The sequence below is a fragment of the Ovis aries genome, chromosome 8 (assembly GCF_016772045.2).
Source record: "Ovis aries strain OAR_USU_Benz2616 breed Rambouillet chromosome 8, ARS-UI_Ramb_v3.0, whole genome shotgun sequence".
Lineage (NCBI taxonomy): Eukaryota > Metazoa > Chordata > Mammalia > Artiodactyla > Bovidae > Ovis > Ovis aries.
Window position 1 is genome coordinate 35268983 of NC_056061.1, and position 20736 is coordinate 35289718.

The 20736-nt window shown below is 32.8% G+C and overlaps 1 protein-coding gene across 7 annotated transcripts in view; it reads right to left on the minus strand.

Moving 5' to 3' along the window:
* Nucleotides 1–20736, minus strand: part of GRIK2 (glutamate ionotropic receptor kainate type subunit 2) — a 732858-nt gene that overhangs the window by 124751 nt on the left and 587371 nt on the right. The window lies entirely within an intron of this gene.

A 20736-nucleotide genomic window follows, 5' to 3' on the forward strand; every position in this document is an offset into this window, starting at 1 on the left:
AAAAATCTGTATATCATTAAACAAAGATTTTTAAGATGTAGGCTTTTCAAGAGAAGGATTAACAAAATTTTTTTAAAGACTAGAAATTCATTAAAGAAGAAAACAAACAGGTATGAAATAAACATTTTTTAAACTGTGGAAAACCTGTTAAAAACAGGAGAAATGATACAAAATCACTTTCAGAATTTTTTTATGCTATTATAGAAACTACCAAAGTGGAAGAGATTAAGTAATCAGTGAATAATTATTTTTCACATAAGAATACAGTACCATGGATTTATATCTTTATGTGTGACAAACTCACACCCAAATAGAACCAAATCAGAATGAACTAGACTCTTATATATGCTTCTGACTTCATTATGTGTTTCAGAGAGGCTGGCAATATGCAAGATATCAAAGTAATATGAGAAGCAGGAATGCATACGGACACTGGTATCCACATATTATTTGTTTTCAAATCTACAATTAGTTTGAATCACTGCTTTAAGACAATTTTTGAGGCCAATTATAGATGGTTTTAGAAATATAAACAAAATCTCTTGAAAAATGTAAACCAAGAACTTTATAAATTGTCATGTGTACACATAATTTATCCTAGCTATAATCCAGATATATTTTTCAATTAATGGTACTATCAAAAAATAAACAAAATATTTTCCCTAATATCTCAAATTTTAAAGCCACTCTTTTACAAATCAAAATTAGTGTGCGTGCCCTTTATGAAAGCATTAAAAAATCCTGCATTCAATCAAAGTTATTTGAATAATGTATCTGTCACTTCAGAAAGCCCAATTTTCTTCACAATAATCTTTCTGACATATTAAAATTCAGAAGATCAAACAAACCATTTACATCCTCCTAATGCAATTTTTAGAATACCCTTGTTTTAATAGGCTATCATTGACAAATGAAGGAATGTTTTGTTTGGTTCTCTAAGTTAAACTGACACACTGAACAGAAAGGTTGATTGGATAGTAATTAAACATTCTGATCTGATTTGTTATGTCTGACTGAAGTAGAAATAGCTTTAGTTGTAAACATTTTATTTTTATTTAAATGCCTTTATTACTTTTACCCTAGTAAAAATAGTTATATACATTTTTAAAAGTACTTCAAAGTATTAGAATATTGGTCATCAAACTTTATCCAAGACTATCTTTTTTAAAACAAAAAAATATTATTAATTTTCAATTATCCATAAACAATTCACTGTTCGTCAGAAGAAATGTGATCTAGTAATCAGATCACAGGCTCTGCAGCTGGACCATGCATCTCCATGGCCTTGGATAAGTTATATAAACTCTATTTTTAAATAATAAATATTTTAAAATGTGACTTTGCCTGTAGTTACATATTCTGACTCCTATTCTGATTCCTGGATAATTAAACTTTTCTTTTCCTACTGTTGACAGTATATCAGCTATAAACATAAAGCTGGTCTGTAAAAGCTCAATTTAGTTCTTGTACATGACAAATCTTAAAAACATAACCACAGAGGGTGAGCATGTAAAACCTGCCTAATCAAGATCTCTGGTTTTCACACAGAATCCCATGAGCCCTTGAATTTTATAAGTGCTTCAGGGGATTCCATTGAATGGGGAGAGGGAGATGTAGTTTTGGGGGTTGCAGAAATGGAAGTATAAATATGGGGGATTCTGCCCTTCCTCTCCATATGTGTATGTATTTTTACATGTACATATAAAAATATACATATTTTTTCATTCTGAGAAGGTAGGAAAGGAAGGAAGGAAGACAGGGAAAGAGAAATGAGGGAGGAAAGTGGAAGGAGAAGTAGAAAAAGTATGGAGGAAAAATCTGGAAATACACTCGTTTCAAGAGACTAATAATTACCTCAGTGAGTGATTTTTACATAATTTAATTGAAAGAAAAGAAAAAATGTATGACAAACTAATACTTAAATTCAAATTATGTACACCTTTCACCTTCTCCACTCTGTCTGCTTTTTACTGTAGCATGAAGATCTCCAGTGGGCCCAAAAGAGTTGGAATTAGCCTAACAAAAATGCTACCTAACTTGAATTTGCAATTTGTTCTTCATGGTGACACTCAGAAAGCTTTTCTTCTGTCTCCATTTGATGCAGTAACATTCTTCTAATAGTGAGATGTAAGTTATCCTTCAACACATACACACACACACACACACACACACACACACACACATACACACACTTCACTGGCCTTGCACTGTCCTTTAGCTGCTTATCTCCCTCACATTGAAGTCAACACAGCTCTGATTCTAGTTCCAGTCGGTTTTGTTTTGTTTTGTTTTGTTTTGTTTTGTTTTGTTTCCTGAACTGAATTACCTCTCCCATCTAAGATTAACTGCTATGTTTAACCCTTTCCTTTGTATTTCCAACGGATCTTGAGTCAATATTTCTTCCTTTTAATTCTTCTGACTCACCATTTTTAAAAATTCTATTGACTTCCACACTTTTTTCTGCCCATCAGAAAAATTTCAACCACCTCAAATCTATATTTAACCCTAATCACTTCCTAGATCTAAAGTGAATTTCCAGTGGCCAGATGATAGACTTTTCAATGCTAATATGTTCAATACAAACCCACAATCTTTCTCCCTAATCTTTCCCTTTTATTGTCTTCTCCATCTCTGTCACTAGCATCACCTGCTGGCATTCCCAAATCAAGTTACAAAGGTCCTGCTCTTAGTCCTTAGTTCACTTATCCTGAACACTTTAGTCAACTTCTGTTCTCTACATTTCATTTCTCCTAACACTGACCTCCAAAGTGAAGGTGAAAGTGAAGTTGCCCAGTCATGTCCGACTCTTTGCGACCCTGTGGACTGTAGCCCACCAGGCTCCTCCGTCCGTGGGATTCTCCAGGCAAGAATACTGTAGTGGGTTGCCATTTCCTTCTCCAGAGGATCTTCCAGACTCAGGGATCGAGCCCAGGTCTCCCTCATTGCAGGCAGACGCTTTAACCTCTGAGCCACCAGGGAAGCCCTCAGTTGTCAATTTAAATCAGTCTCCCTACAGAAAGACTTTCATTTCCTCCTCTCCTCCTTCCCTGTTTATTTCCATTGGCATTAATGCCAGTTCAGGTTGTCATATTCTGTAGCTATTGTCTCCGAGATAGTCTTTCCACCTTGCATTTCAAGTTTAAAAGCTCTAAATATTGCTTCCCAGTTTACTGTCATGTAGAATAATTTTTAAAATGATACAAACAAAACTTTAATCATGTCTACAGCCTACATACAAAATACCCAGACATTTAAGCATGGAATTTAAGATCCTCTGCACTGTGCTCCATAATACCATTCCAGGATTATGTTCTACTGCTTTTTTTCCTACTCACCAGCCTCTGGCCACTTTCCCCCAAAATCCTATATTGATTCTTACTCATTTCTTTGATCATCTTGTCCTTTAGCCTGTAATATCTTCTCTACTCCCTCCACTATTCAAATCCTATACCTACCCTTCAATTCCAATCACTGCCATCATTTAGTTTGACCTTTCCTGATCTTTTCTTAAAGTATCTAAGGCAGACACTGTTAACTACCCCTAAGTATTCATTGTCCTGCCTGAGTTTTACTAAGAACATTGATGTCCACATAATAAAACTATACTTTCTTCCCTTGAATGTAACTAAATATGAGCCTTTGCAATATGAACAGACGTGATGTGTATAACTTCTGAGAATTCTTTTTAAGGATATTTGCCTTGGACTTTCTTTGCCTTCTTCCTCTTTTAGGAAATGGTGATGACTACAGATTATTAGAAGCCTTGGGTTGAGGATCACAGAGATGCCCCAAGACCCTATACTACACTCCTCTAGGCTGCACAGTAGGAGAAATAAATGCTTTCTGAATCAAGGCACTGTAGTTTTGGCTATCTTTGTTAAAGAAGCTTAACCAGTACTTGAATGACTCAGGTACTCTGCTCATTTTTATATATCTATAGTCCTAAAAGCTTCAAGTTACATTTATTATAACCCGGTTTCTTCATTATAATTTAATACACATATCTCCCCCCTTTTATTAATTGTGAATGAGTACATGCAAATGCAATATCTGATTAATCTTGTGTCTGCTACAATTTCTAGCACAAGGTGTTAAACCTAGTGGTCATCTAAAGCATATTTGAATTATTCTGAAGATCTTTTTACCTCGCTTTCCTTTTCAATTTCAGGCTATACATCTAAAATTATAATCCTCCTATTTCTCTATACCTTAATATCTCCGTCACCCTATGCTTCCATCTCTGCAAATCTTTTTGAATGCATCATCATTTTCCTTAAGACCATCACTTAATCAGTTTGCAACTTCTAATGAAATTCTCACTGAACGCCAGCCCTTTGATATCCTCTCTTTTAACTCTGTGATGTGTTCTCCTGATTATTTGTTCTCTGCTCCACTAATAGGAGATCCCTTTTGGCTAAATCATGGCTCTCAGATCTTTCCTCCCTCTTTAATGACTTCACACACTCACTGCTTGAACTCCTGTGCTGATAATTACAAAATCTTCTTAATTTATAGCCATAAATTTTCTCTCAAAGAATTTCCATCCATTTTTGTATATTCCAACTTTGGCAGCTCACCATTACCTTATACTTAAAATGCCTAAAACAAAAACCAAAAAATTCAACCATACTTGCCTTCCCATTTTCTTTTTTTTTTTTTAGCTCTATAATGATGTAGCACTTCTCTGAGTTGAGATTAAAAGCTTATTTCCATTTTATTTTAATCTATCTCCTTTCTTAAATACAAACAAATGTGATACACTTAAGCCGTATCAACTTTTGTTTTATAATGCCTCTTTGTTTTATTCCATCCATGCACTTTATCTCAGTTCTGAGTAGATGGTTTTAGGACTCAGTTCCTACATGTTTCCTATTTTCTCTATTTTGTTTTGCAAATGTCTTCACATATAGTTTTGTACCATGAAACTCCGGTTGTCTAGAACATATCAATTCTATTAAATATTGAATCAGGTTTAACCTGCTATGCCTCTGAATTTCAATGCTCTATATAATATGACTCAATGTGTTTAACCTTATTCAAACTATTATGTAGACTGGCCAATTGTCTCACTGTCTTTGTATATGCTGTTCTTGTTAATAGAAAAATCCTCTTCCCTTCAGTCGATTCACTCAGCCATGTGTCTGTGCTACTCCTTTCTGAAATTCCATAGTGCTTACTTTTCTCCCAAAGCCTAGTTCTTTCAAATCTCTATATATTACATATTGCCTTGTGCTCTACTATTGGCATTTTGTATACTAATTTTTTATTTTCAAAATTTTATGATGCCTTTTAGATAGGCTGTTTATCAATATAACTATCATTATTAATATTTTATTTATTTTAAAATAAACATAATATTTTTATTATTTTAGGGTCTAAAAATTGTCTAACAGAATGCCTACAGGATTGGTGACTATAAAACTTGAGTTTCAGCCGTATGTATATTTTGTGCTTGATGACATATTGCTAAATCTCTCTAAGCTGAAGATTTATTTCTAAAGAAGAGTAAAAAAAACCAAACTAAGCATGAGAGATAATATATGCAAAGCACTTTGCAGACTATACAGTGCTACAAAATGTTAATGAAAAGTATATAATCTTTTAATGATTTCTTACTCTAGAGTCTTATATCAAAAATAATTTAGATTATATATGAAATAATCTGCTCATTGGTAAATACTTTTACCATATTATGCAAAATGCTAATTTAACATTTATTTGAACATCTTTTTATAGCAGAGGCAAATTTTACCACAACCAATGTAGAGAACACAATTTTTCCATTACTCATTATTTTGAACCAATGAGCTATATACTTTCACATATCTGAATACTATTTTTGTGCTGCTTCTTTAAGCTGCAGTGACCTTTCTGCAAAGTGTCTCATTTGTATTTCAGGATTTAAATTCAACATAAGTTCATCATCATTGTTATAATAATCCTCAGCTTTCATCTGCATCATAAATTCAAAACAAATCTTTTTTGAAAATTCACCAGAAGTAACTGTGATATTATGAATTTTTTGCTCTTCTTTACTCTACTTAATTATTTACTGAGACAGCAATTCTTCACCTCATTTTAAACTTGGGGTTAAACTGGTTGTAATAAGGGAATTAAACAATGTTCTAACTGAAATTATTTTTAAACAAAATAGATATAACCATTTCCAAAATCAAGTATAAACAAACATTCTAGCATTAAAATACTATTTTTTAGCACTATATACTATTTACATATTGACTATGTTTTTTTTTTTTCAGGGTCATATAATTAAACTGAGGATGTAATAACAAATGATCTTTTGACACTTTTCAGTTTAACACCCAAATAATTTGAAAATCTAAAATTTGGTATTTAAATCTTCAATATTACTTCTCTGATTAGTGGAGAAAATAGACTATTTTAAATGATGGTCCAATGATTGATACATTTTACTGAATAAAATTTAGAATTCTCAAGAGAACATAAAATTATCCTTCTGAATAAAAAAGGTTATGGAATCCAAATTTGTTCTCTCTCTTTTTTATTAATAATCAAGTGACAGGTGATGCTGGATTGTTTAGAGAAGAAATGAGAAGCTAGTAAATGCTATATAAAAAATCAATATACATTAAAACTGTTCACAGAATAACTATAACCCATGTTTTCAGCAATAATTCTGAATTTTCCAAGAATCACCCCCCACTTCAGTTATGTTCAGCTATTCACTGAACATAAATGATATAATTTATTGACACATGTAAATGACATACTTGGTCAAAAGAGGTGATCAGGATAGGTTTGCACTAATACAGGTTAGCATGGAGCCACCAGTGTATTTGGTACTTACTTGAGAAGTAGAACGTGGAAGTGGATGTCGTAACTATCCCCAGCATTAAAGCAAATAACCATAAATGTGAGAATATTTCTAGAAACTGGATCTAAATGGACTGAGAGGTGCTAAGGTCACTCCATTACTAGAAGTTAAAGGCACCATTAGTTTAATTCAGGAATGCCCTGAGGAGAGCTAGCTATAAGAGCTCCCATACTTGGGCAGAATAGCAGATTATAATCTAGGGAAGGGATAAAGCATGTGTATTTATTGAAAGTACGCCATTTTGATGACAACTCCTGTGGGAGCAGACATAATGTGGGAACTTTTAAAGTCTCTGAAAAGCAGGGTTGCCTTGTAGTAGGAAGAGTTTAAAGCAAGGCACCAAAGAACCACTTGATTTACTCAAAAGAAGTCAAGGTTAAATAAAACACTATTAGAAATGAAATATAGAATTAATAGCAATAATATCAGTTTGTGTCACACTTGCCAATTACAAAAACAAGTGCAGCTATATTCTGAACTGCCACAAATGACCAGAGAGAATGACAATATTATTGTCATTATTATTAAAAGCTGAGATTTAGATAGATCAGGGATCTTCCCAAGACACAAAGAAGGCTAGAGTCAGCTGTGCAATGAAGTCCCTTTTATCTCATTTTGCAGTGTCCAATCGTTATCACACCCCATCAAAAAGGTAAAGGGAATTCTCATGTTCTAATTCAGTTCCCTGTGATAGCAGTGAGAAACTGCTTGATTTTCGTTAGGGATAGAAAAAGACTTTACTTTATCACTTTTTAGCATACTTATATCTTGTACTCTGTAAAGTCAATTCTTGCACATTCAGAGCATTCAAAAATTAAGATTTAGTTAATGCCTTGATATCACTGGAGTACAAAAATATTCCCAAATTTTTCAACAAAATATCATAATTTGATTAACAAAGGCATTAACTACTCTCTGATTTCAGAAATATTGCAGAAAGAATGTCAGTTTTTAAATTTACCACCCAACTAAGCCTGATAATACATTATAAATGTTAAAATTTAATAATATATGCATAGATATGAAATCCTTAAGGAAAGTTCAAATTCACCTAAATTTAAGGTATTTTTATAATATTATCTTTTCTCTATAATTTTACCATCACCATGTGAATTCTAGCTATTTTGAACATGTAATATAATATTGCTTCTCTTACACTGTCAGGGAAAGTTATATTTTTGAATCCATGAAAAAACGCTAAAAGCAGGAGCCTCAGCAATTTTTGTGAACCATCACAGTATCTTTGAGTTGACATAAATCAAGTTAAGGGAATTTAATTTAGCATTTTGGAAGAGGAAAAAATGTTCTAGGGTAGACGCTTATTTTTCAAAATAATTTATTTTTAATTAACTTTGATTTCAGAAAAGAAAACGTGCAGAAGTAAACTTGAAGTGTTTTTGTGTGCATATTAGCAGTCATTACGGCATTATGATCAGATAATGCCATATGACTTTGGGAAAGCACCACATCCAACAATGCTGTTAGGTTCTCTTTCTGACATCTGTCGAAAAAACAGGGCTTCCTGACAAGAAGCTCCTCTAAAAATGCACTTGTCATCCTAAAATTTAACCTGCCCCTTATCTTTTATGGTTCCGAAAGTCTAAGATAGAGACAGTTTCCTCAAACACTAATAGCTTTACTCCACAGCAAACAAAAGAGCGGTATCTTAGTAGTAGGCTCTACCAACAATCAAAACTGATTCTGACCAATTGCTGAAAGGGCATGATCGCCTTATATTCGAGGAGTATCATTTTACTTTCAGTGTTTTTTTTTTTTTTTTAATTTATTCAATTGCTTGTTGCTTTCCGAATCCTTACTACCAAATAGGCCACTTTAGGTGCATAATTAATTCTAAACACTATTTCTTGCCAGAAAAGTAGTTTTGTGATCATTCCAAATAAATAGTTTATATAAACTAAATAATTTATTTTGACAAATACAGATGACTAATATTCTATAGCAGTTGATACTGTATATTTTATGTTGATAGTCATCAATAACAAACACATATCCTGAAACAGTTCTTATTATTCATTAAATTAAATTTGTTTTACTTGAAGTGACTGTGTGTGCACTGGATTATGAATCATACAAGCTCATACTGGAATATTTTAATTGTGCATACATTAAGGACTATAAGAATTGGTTTTTAAGGAAAAGACTTTCATGGTTATAGTTAATTTTAATTACCTTCCAAATCATTAATGAGCAGGATATTAGTTAAGGCTGTATTGTGTTTTCAATGCTCAGATGTAAAAGGTTTCATAATGTAATATGATGTGGTGAGGGTTTGAAATTGGATGGAGTTAAACTATGGTTAAGAAAGAAATGAAAGGAACAAAACATTTGGAAATCATTATTACATAAACTAGGAGATAATATGAGTGGGCAATTTAGAAAGATGATTTTAAAAAATAAATACAATTCAACAAAATATATTTAGTTCAATTAAATATATCTTAAGGAGTAAGAATTAGCTGTTATTCATACATTCATGATCATATTTGATAAAAGTAGGTAAATTCTATTTTAGTATATTAGCCAGTTAGCACTGTGTCAGAAGATGCCCAAATAGAGTGATGATCAAAAAAAAAAAAAAATGAGAGCAATAATATGACTTCACACTCCAAACCAAAGTAACTTCCTTATTGCAAAAACTATAATGTTGAAGATTCTCTGTACAGTGATTATTATCCATATAACTGAAAACCAGTCCTGTGCTCTATTCTTGGCATAATCCTATGCTGACTTTAAATTAACTTGAACATCTATGTATTCTCATCAGTTAAACTGATGAGATGCTCAGTTAAATCTCATCAGCTCTCTATCCTGTATTTCTAGCTGCCTATGAGAGATTTCCACCTGGTTGTAAAGCCATACCTCAAACTCGGCACAACTAAAATCAAACTGGTCAACTTTCCCATACCAAAACAACCCAATGTCTATACTCAACTGATTTTAAAAATAATCTAGGCATTTTCCAAAGCTCGAGATGAATATTCTTGAAGTCATCTGTCATTCCTTCAATGTCTTTATTCAGCATATCACCAAAGTTTACTGGATTTTTCATCAAAATAACTTTTGAATTTGCCCTTTATTTCCATTTTGCAATGCCTTATTACTAAAATTTTAGCTTAGGCTTTATTTATCCCTAATGCAATAAGTTTTCTTGACTTTTGATTCTCCCAACACCATCTCTCTTGTCCATCCTACATATAATTACCAGGTAAATCTTTCTGGACCTTAATATTGTTAGTTCTGTCATCAAAATCCTACAAGAAATCAATATTGCTTTCCAACTTTTTCTGTCCAATTTTCAAAGCTTTAGAAAGCTGAGCCTTCTCACCATGTTTCCTATTGCTGTTGGTTAGTTGCTAAGTCGTGTCCAACTCTTTTTCAACCCCATGGACTGTAGCCTGCCAGGCTCTTTTGTCCATGGAATTTCCCAGGCAGGAATGCTAGAGTGGGTTGCCATTTCCTTCTCCAGGGAATCTTCCCAACCCAGGGATAGAACCTGCATCTGCTGCATTGGCAGGCAGATTCTTACCATTGAGCCACAAGGGAACCCCATGTTTCCTATTATATCCCAACAAAAATCTTATAATCTATTTTAAAAAACCAATAAATATCTCACATAAAACATTCATATTAACATCTCCACATTTTTGCTATTGCTGTTCCTACAGATGAAAATATTCCATTACAGTCTGTTAATTAAAACATACTTTTAATTAATGGACAATAAGTCTTTTCATAGGAGAAGACATACTATGTTTATTTTAAACTCCTCCATCTGAAATGCTCTCTCCATTTTCTTCTACTTAATATAGTTTTCCTCATCTTTTAAAGTCTAATTCACGTATTGGGATAGATGGCATGCTGTTTAAAAGAAAGGAGCATGTCATTGTAATTTTACATATTGTATACCATTAGAAAAATATTGGAAATAGAATAAGTACTTAATAACAGTATTGTTTTATTGAGTGTGTGTGTACCTGTATATATATATATGTACATATATATATATATATATATATACACATACATATATATAATCCTGTGGCACTTTGTTCAGTATTACTTATAATGTGTGATACTGTCACTTCAAATGTCAGATTCTGAAGAAAAATGACTTCCATTGGGTTAGATTCAAGATGAAAAATAAGTTCAATGTAAAAAAATCAATTATCTAAATACATTTTATTAAAATGTTTAAACAAATAAGCTACAAATAATGATCACTTTAAAGGATGTCTACATTAATCTTTAACTCAATATCTCATAAAATAGCACATTCGAAGTCAGTAGCAGATAGACTAAAACTATCCAGATAGCTTTTATTACATTTATAGGAAGAGAAATATTTTTTCCTTAACTCTTTAAAACTTTAAATAAAATTTTATGTGTATTTATAGGTCTTTCCTTCAGTCAGTACAGTGGGTGCTTTTATACTTTACACGGTATTAAACTACTCACTGATACATCTATAAAATACTGCCACAGGGGTGTGAAATTTATGTATATTAACTCCTCAAGAATCAGAAGTCATTATTCAACATCATCCTTTGCAACTCTAGAAGTATGTTATAGATTATTTAAAGTTTTAAGAAAATCTTAAAATTTAATTGCATTCAATTTTATCATTTTAATTTTATTATTCACAAATATTTTGCCTGTTAAATATGGACATCAGAAATGTTTTAAATTTGAAATACATGTCAAATACATAAGACTGTATGTGTGCAGACACTGTTGAACAAATAGAGAGATAAAGAAATAATTATTGCAAAAAATTTTCCATTACTATTAGTATTCTTATCTGTCACCATCTCTATGCCTTATCTTTCATCTTCAGTGTCTTTATCTGTAGAGTGAGGAGGCTGCCCCAGGTCATCACTACAGCTTCCTTCAATATTAATAGTCCAGGATTTCATTATTCTTTTAAAACTATGTCCATTAACTATCTACCTATTTGCACCATATTATACGAGTAGTTGGGGCTTCCCCAGTGGCTCATTGGTAAAGAATCTGCCTGCAATGCAGGCGGCTTGCAGAAAAGACGAGGTTTGATCCCTCAAGTAGAAAATGGCAACCCACTCCAGTATTTTTGCCTGGAAAATCCCATGGGCAGAGGAGCCTGGAGGGCTTCAGTCCTTGGGGTCACGAAAGAGTCCAACACAATGAAGCGACTAAACAACAATAATGTGAGTAATCATTCAAATAGGACAAATAGGATAAGCTTTAAATATAGAAGCAAATTTGTGTAAAAACTTTACAAAGTAATGCAATTTAAGCACAATTCTTTCAACATGCATATTTAAATTATGATCTAATAACATAATTGCATAAATTTGATCTAGATAAGAACTCTGAAAACTGTCATTCTCAGAGCATAATTCAGTGCAGATTTGTCATTTACTGCTTACGGTTATATTTTAGAGGAACAGAAAACTGGTTTAGCTTGCACAAATTTTTATTGTGATCAAAGTATAGTTATTTTCCTTTGTTTACTTAGTGGATATATGGATAAATACATAAATATCTGAAAATATCAATATATGAGGAGATATATACATATATAGGAAATAGAACTATAATAATGAAATATGTTTAATCAAATAGATACAAATAAAATACCTGCTGATGAAATATCATTATAATAATTAATTAGATCTGAACACTCGACCCATAGGCATAGAGACAAATGGTTGTGTGGTTGAGGCAGGCACCCCATGTTGGCAAGAAAGGGGAGACTCCAGTTAAAGCACTTTTTTATAGTTCTAGTCTCCTCATGAGGGCATTAATTACTCCTTCTACCTTCCTGTCTATTTTCTTTGTATGATCAACTCCCCTAAACCGGCTCTGATTTTTCTGGATACAGTTTAACCTCTCCTTTCCAGCTCATTTCTTCCTTGTTTACTATAACCCGAATGGAAGACAAAACAGCCCTCACATTTAAATGGCAGTGACAAGAGGGCAATAATGCAGACAGTGATTGGCTGCTTCTCTAGCTCTAAGGGACCACTATACTTACCGATGAAGTGAATCCCCTAAAGGGCAAAACAAAAATGCCATCTAACAATGCATAAAGATACCTGAAAAATTATTAACCTGATAACGTGTGTGTGCTGTATATGGGGGTGTGTGTGTGTTGTGAGTCTGCAGTATTTTACTATTACTCTCTTTAGTTATGGTTATCCAATCATTTTGATAGAATGTTTACAGCATTCTTTAACCTCTATACCATCTCATTTGTTTAATTATGACTCTTTGTGACCCTTTGGACTGTAGCCCACCAAGTTCCTATGTTCATGGGGTTTTTCAGGCGAAAATATCTGGAATGGACTGTATTTCCTTCTCCAGTGTATCTTCCCCACCCAGGATTAAGCCAGTGTCTCCTGTGTCTTCTGCATTGCAGGCATATTCTTTACCTGCTAAATCACTGGGGAAGCCCTCAAGATAAATGGCAAAATCTATTAATTAAAAGGCAAGCCTAGGTGGTTACTGTAATTTTTATAAACAAGAAAATTAAAACATCTGAAAGCCATGTTATTTTGTTATATAATATGCCCATATATACATATACAACATGATTTAGAGCTATGTGCCTCATGTATAAAACCATGCTGCATATTTATCACCAAAAAAAAATCTCATAAAATTACAAACTGCTTAATTCGATAAGAGCTGATGACATGCCATCTTTATCTATTTGTCTTCTATCTGTTATCAATTTAAGGCTGGAAGAATAAATTTAGTTTGTTATGTTTTCACTTAAGGCCAAAACAGAGTAAACATTAGATTAGTTTGGGTTTTGCATCTGGTTAACTGATTTTATGCTTTAATGCATGAATCACTAATATGTTTAGAGCTTTTATGTTCACAGTAAACCATTGTCAGTGACTCAATCAAAATACCTTTTCATAAATATGAATAAAACATTCCTTATTTTAAAACAAAGAGAGTTAAGAATTTAGGACTAGGAATATATAGCAACATTGATTCACAGCAACTGTGAGATTATCTGAATATTATAAAAAATATGGATACATTTAATGGATTTGTATGTAAACAATGGTTGAGAAAACTTAAAACATTAATGATATAACATTATGTAGTTTGAATATCAAGACTTAAAATAGCATTTGGCACATTTATTTAATGCCAGAAAAAGAATCATTGCCTTAGATTATTTTATAACATTGGAACAAGGTCCAGAGTATGATGATATTCTATTGTTTGGATAAAGGCATTTTATAAATTTCATACATATAAGAAGGTAGATCATCTTTCTAATTACTTTTACACACATAACATAACATGAACCTTATCATTAATATATACCTTCATACCAATGTTTAAAAATTTACCCTGCAGCCTCCTTATGACTCAACCTGCCTATTCAAGTTTGCTTGTTGTTTTGGACATTATAGTAAGCTACACTGATTTGGAAGATCACATATGAGTTTCTACTATTTTTATAATCAATTCATAGTATGGCTGTGCAATTATTTTAATAATTTCTTAGAATCTGCCATTGGATATAAACAGGAGGGATAAATTCAGATTATGGATACATTTTTTGTTTGCTCAAATCAATTCCTTAAACCTTTTCTTAAATTTAAAACTAATATTGTCCAGCCTTGTTCCCTAAAATCATTTCTTTCAACTGTACCATCAGAAAATAACTATCCATGTCTAATATTACTTGTATATTTATTGTAGCCCAACTATATTTTATTATCTCTACATCTATATCAATGCAATATGTGGCTGTTAGGAATGCGATACAAAATACACACTATATAATGAGATGCATTTTGTATAAAGCCAACCTTTACTCTATTACCTCCTATTCTGTATGTGATTTTTGTCTTATTTTGTGGGCAGAGGAAGCAGCTTTAACTTCTAAAACTGTATGCTAGAATAAAATCCTGGAGTCAGAAAGGCAAAATGGAGTACTAGTTAACTTTAACTAAGAAAGCATGCATTTAAAGACATCTTATATTTGTACGACACAAAAGTAGATTAGTAGAAAGTAGCAGTAAACAGTAATAGAAGACTAGTAACTGTTCACTAAAATATAAATCAGGTTATGAATTCTCTATCACTTCTTCAGCTTCACTCGCTCAGTCGTGTCCGACTCTTTGCAACCCCGTGGACTGTAGCCCACCACGCTTCTTTGTCCATGGGATTCTCCAGGCAGGAATACTGGAGTGGGTTGCCATTTCCTTCTCCAGGGGATCTTCCCAACTCAGGGATCGAACCCAGGTCTCCCATATTAGAGGTAGACGCTTTAACCTCTGAGCCACCAGGGAAGTTATTTTCCTGTTTATTAGTTCCTTTTATGTTATATGTAAAATTTTAGAACACAGTTAATAATTGTAAGGAAAATTATAATATTTTCTAAAATGTACTATTATTTTGTCCAGAGAAAATTCCCTAAGCATTTGGATTTTGAAAATGGCATAAGAATTATATTGGCCAAGAGTCCTGAAAGTACCATTAATTCACAATATTTTAACTTGTATATAACAATTTTGAGTGCAAACAGGAACTTTAGACTATTTAACATATACAAAATACTTATGTATTAGATTAAAATAACGTCTTTCTTTTGTTCTTTGATATAGAAAAACATACTGCTTTTTTATTCTTTGCAAAATACTAAAGTTTAAGTAATTCTGCTTAATTCTCAAATTCTGTAACTGCATATAATAGGTGAATTTTATGAAATTCATGTCAAAAATAATCATATCAGAGCTTAGACACTTTATAACATTTATATTAGTTATGTGTTCTCAAAATTTTAAACATTTCTAATTAATCAGAATTTTTTCTCTCACTGATTCTTATATTGCATTTATACAAATAAGATTTTGTTTTGTCATGTAATTAAGAATTATTTTTAACTTGCAGCAAATGAGAATGAATATATACACTTGCATATATATGCATGCCTGCATGTGGGCTAATTTGCTTCAATTGTGTCCGATTCTTTGTGACCTCATGAACTGCAGCCCACCAGGCTCCTCTGCCCATGGAACTCTTCAGGCAAGAATACTGAAGTGGGTTGTATTCCCTTCTCCAGGGTATATATATGTTTATATACAATCTTCTACACACATATATAGCCATTTATTTTTAGAGAAAACTGTATCTTTCCAAACGATGAAGTTTTCTTCTACATTTTTATTCATTTAAATATATTTACTTATTCTAAGCCAATAAATTAGGAAATATGCTCATGAAAGGTGGCCAAGAAGTCCATCTGTCTGTTCATTTATCTGAGCTATCAGTTCTTTAATTTCTCAAAATATTTTTTATCTCAAGCTCAACTATCTGATTCATCCAATAAACTATTCCAACTTCTAGCAATAAATAACTTTTAAACTCAATCCCAAGTGAACTTTTTAAAATAAGAAAGTAGCTCCCTCCTTCAGCATCCGAAAGATTTCCACTCAATCCGAAATCACTTTAGTATATATTTAAAGCACTTAAATTATCAATTCATACCCCTCTTTGTAGAAATTTCAAGTACATTAGCTCAACTGAGTTCTATAAACTACATAAAGCTAGTTTAGTTCAGTTCAGTTCAGTTGCTCAGTTGCGTCCAACTCTTTGCCACCCCATGGACTTCAGGAAGCCAGGCTTCCCTGTCCATCACCATCTCCTGGAGCTTACTCAAACTCATGTTCAGTGAATTGGTGATGCCGTCCAACCATCTCATCCTCTGTTGTTCCCTTTTCCTGCCGCCTTCAATCTTTCCCAGCATCATGGTCTTTCCCAGTGAGTCAGTTCTTTGCATCAGGTAGCCAAAGTATTGGAGTTTCAGCTTCAGCATCAGTCCTTCCAATGAACATTCAGGACTGATTTCCTTAAGTATTGACTGGTTGGATCTTCTTGCAGTCCAAGGGATTCTCAAGAGTCTTCTTCAACACCACAGTTCAAAAGCATCAATCCTTCAGTGCTCAGCTTTCTTTATAGTCCAACTCTCACATCCATACATGACTACTAGAAAAACCAGAGCTTTGACTATACAGACCTTTGTTGGCAAAGTAATGTCTCTACTTTTTAATATGCTGTCTAGGTTGGGCATAGCTTTTCTTCCAAGGAGCAAGCATCTTTTAATTTCATGGCTGCAGTCACCATCTGCAGGGATTTTGGAGCCCAAGAAAATAAAACTTCTCACTGTTTCCATTGTTTCCCCCATCTATTTGCCATGAAGAGATGGGACCAGATGACATGATCTTAGTTTTCTGAATCTTGAGTTTTAAGCCAACTTTTTCACTCTCCTCTTTCACTTTCATCAAGAGACTCTTTAGTTCTTCTTCGATTTCTGCCATAAAAGTGGCATTATCTGTGTATCTGAGCTTATTGATATTTCTCCTGGAAATCCTGATTCCAGTTTGTGCTTCATCCAGCCCAGCATTTCTCATGATGTACTTTGCATATAAGTAAAATAAGAAGGTTGACCATATATAGCTTTGACATACTCCTTTTCCAATTTGTAACCAGTCCATTGTTCTATATCTAGTTCTAATTATTACTTCTTAACATGCATACAGGTTTTTCAGGAAGCATATAAGGTGCTCTTGTATTCCCATCTCTTGAAGAATTTTCCACAATTTGTTGTGATCCACACAGTCAAAGGCTTTAGCATAGTCAATGAAACAGAAGTAGATACATTTCTGGAATTCTTTTGCTTTTTCTATGATCTAATGGATGCTGGCAGTTTGATCTCTGGTTCCTCTGTCTTTTATAGACGTAGCTTGAACATCTGTCAGTTCTCAGATCACATACTGTTGAAGCCTAGCTTGAAGGATTTTGAGCATTACCTTGCTAACATGTGAAATGAGTGCAATTGTGAAGTAGTTTGAACATTCTTTGGCACCAACTTTCTTTGGGATTGGAATGAAAACTGACCTTTTTCAGTTCTGTGGCCACTGCTGAGTTTTCCAAATGTGCTGTCATATTGAGTGCAGCATTTTAACAGCATCATCTTATAGAATTTGAAGTAGCTCAGCTAGAATTACATCACCTCCACTTGCCTTGTTCATAGTGATGCTTCATAAGACTCACTTGATTTCATACTCCAGGGTGAATGGCTGTAGGTGAGTGATATACCATTGTGGTTATTCCAGTCATTAAGATCCTTTTTGTATAGTTCCTCTGTGTATTGTTGCCACCTCTTCTTAACATCTTCTGCTTCTGTTAGGTCCATAGCATTTCTCTCCTTTATTGTGCCCATCTTTCCTAATATGGTATTACTTATTAATAAACTGATGGACATAGGAAGAGTTTTGATAGATCTAGCTGGTATAATTTTCAGACAATGAAAAGATCAATGAACTGAAAATCATGGGGGATTGTTGTTTAGAACCTAATCTGAATTTATATAACTTCAAACTTGTTATAAATTATGACCATAGACTTTTTTGTATATATATATTCATATGATCATAAAGTAAATAAATGTTTTATTTACATTGATTCTAAAAAGCAAATAAACAATACTTGGTCTAAATTAGATGGTGTAGCTGCCATTTATGAAGCTTTTACCTAGTAGCATTTTTCATTCAAACTAGCCTAAGACCTAACCTATAATACTTTCTATTAACTATAAATGAGAGTGTGTAAGAGGAGCTAGAAGACTACAAACAAAAGATTAAAATGAGCAAATATCTTGCAGGATAGAGCATATCCTTTAATAATTGCATTCATTTTAAGATGAGCCATTCAAAACTGCTACCTGTCCAACCTGCATATGGTGAGCAAACTAGAAGCATGTAAAAAAAATGCTGTTTGTCCCAAGACAGGCCATTTTAATATCCCTATAGCTGAGTTTTAAACACTTCAGGCTCACATGTCTGCTGAATTAACTACTTATTTTCTGGCTTTTGGCACATATGGTACTTGTAATCCATATTAAATTACAGCCTTAATTATTTTTGATGTTGTCTAATATGTAAGTTAAATTTAAAATACAGTGACCATTCATCCTTGTTTATAGAATAGAGTCATAAGCTAAACAAGTAAAATTTTAAAAAGGTTTTGCCCTCATAAAAATATGTAGCCTCAAAAGTATGTCTCAAGTTAAAATCTATATAATTTATCTACCTTGAGAGCCCTGATCATTTATATACAAAAATAGATAATTAATTTTATCCTTGCAATAAATACAAAATAAGTTATCAACTACTTTATAAAATACTTTCTCCTTAAACACATGAAGTACTATTAACAAAGCTGGAATATATTTAAGATACATGTTTGCACTCAACTCACAATTTTCCAGAATAAAAAACAGAGTTTGTTTGGTAAATTTATCATTATTCCAAAATAATTTTTCCCAATTACCTAATTATTTTATAACTTTTAACAAATTTAGGGAACTGTTTTTTGAAATTCAATGAGTATCTTTCTGACAATATAATAGAAAAACTTGATTTTCTAATCAAGTTCACACGTAAGTAATAATGAATGTCACAATATCAGACATTTTTAAACTGAAGAGAAAAGATTTTAATTACCTAATAAAACTTAAAAATTTCACATTTATTATATGACTCTTAAAAAACAGAATATTAAAAAATGAAAAAATAATAAAAATAATTTATAAAACTTTAAATGCTAATTATTAATATATTTCCACTTAATAGATGTGAAAAAATCTTGTCTTTATAAATAAGCAAGTGAGAGCTGATAATAACTCCTTGAGGAATGGAGCATGGATGCTAAATCAGTCTGGTAAAGGTGATTCAATCTATACAGAACGGGTATGATAAAAACTAAAATTTTAAATACACTTGTACATTAAAGCAATTCTTCACACCTTTGATTCAGCAAATTAATTGCCTGGCTATTAATGAAGAACATATAATAAGAGAGAAGTTAGAGATTAAAAGAACAAAAATGTTCACGGCCAAAAATATTTGGAAATGGCTTCGTTAAACTAACACAATGTAATTTTTTTTTAATTGCCAACCTTTTCAGAGCCTTTAATTTGCTAATAGCGGATCTCCAAGAGGAGGATCTAGCACACAATTCTCCTGACCTTACTCAGTTGTAGAACGCTCTTAAGGTGAAGGTAAAGTCGCTCAGTCGTGTCCGACTCTTTGCAACCCCATGGACTGTAACCTACTAGGCTTCTCCGTCCATGGGATTCTCCAGGCAAGAATACTGGAGTGGATTGCCATTTCCTTCTCCAGGGGATCTTCCCGACCCAGGGATCGAACCCAGGTCTCCTGCATTAGAGGCAGACGCTTTAACCTCTGAGCCACCAGGGATCTTGGGTTCATCCCTCTAGAAAGAGTTTAGCATCTAAGATTTTGTATTATCCCTAAAATATTGTATAATACTTTTTATATAGTGTGCTATGGAGCCTACACAATTTTTAAGGCTCAAACTTCTTCCTTGTTTTAGAAAAGTTAGGGAAAGCACTGATGTGCTGGAATATTCCATATCAATAATAAAGCAGAGTTATTTTCCATAGGAATGAAAATTTGCATAGGGTAACAATTCATGCTTCCTATACAAAACTAATTTGGTAATTTCGTGTATCAAGAATATTTGCCAGGAGAAGACAGAAAGTATACAGGACCTCTAAAATATGAAATATTTACACTTCTTTTTCATACATCTAAAGACAAGCTTCATTAACTTGTTTAAAAAAAAAAAAGAAAATAACAAAACAGGAAGGAGATAGGCTGGCTAGAGGTAGGCACCCTGAAAACAGATGAGAGCTTCTTTCTAAGAATAGTGTAGCAGAGAGATAGAAGGTACCAAGATTCCTGATACCACATTTAAGCAGCTATTTCAACCTTGCCCTTCTTAAGCCTCCAGTAGAACAACAATTTTATTTATTTACATAACTGTTT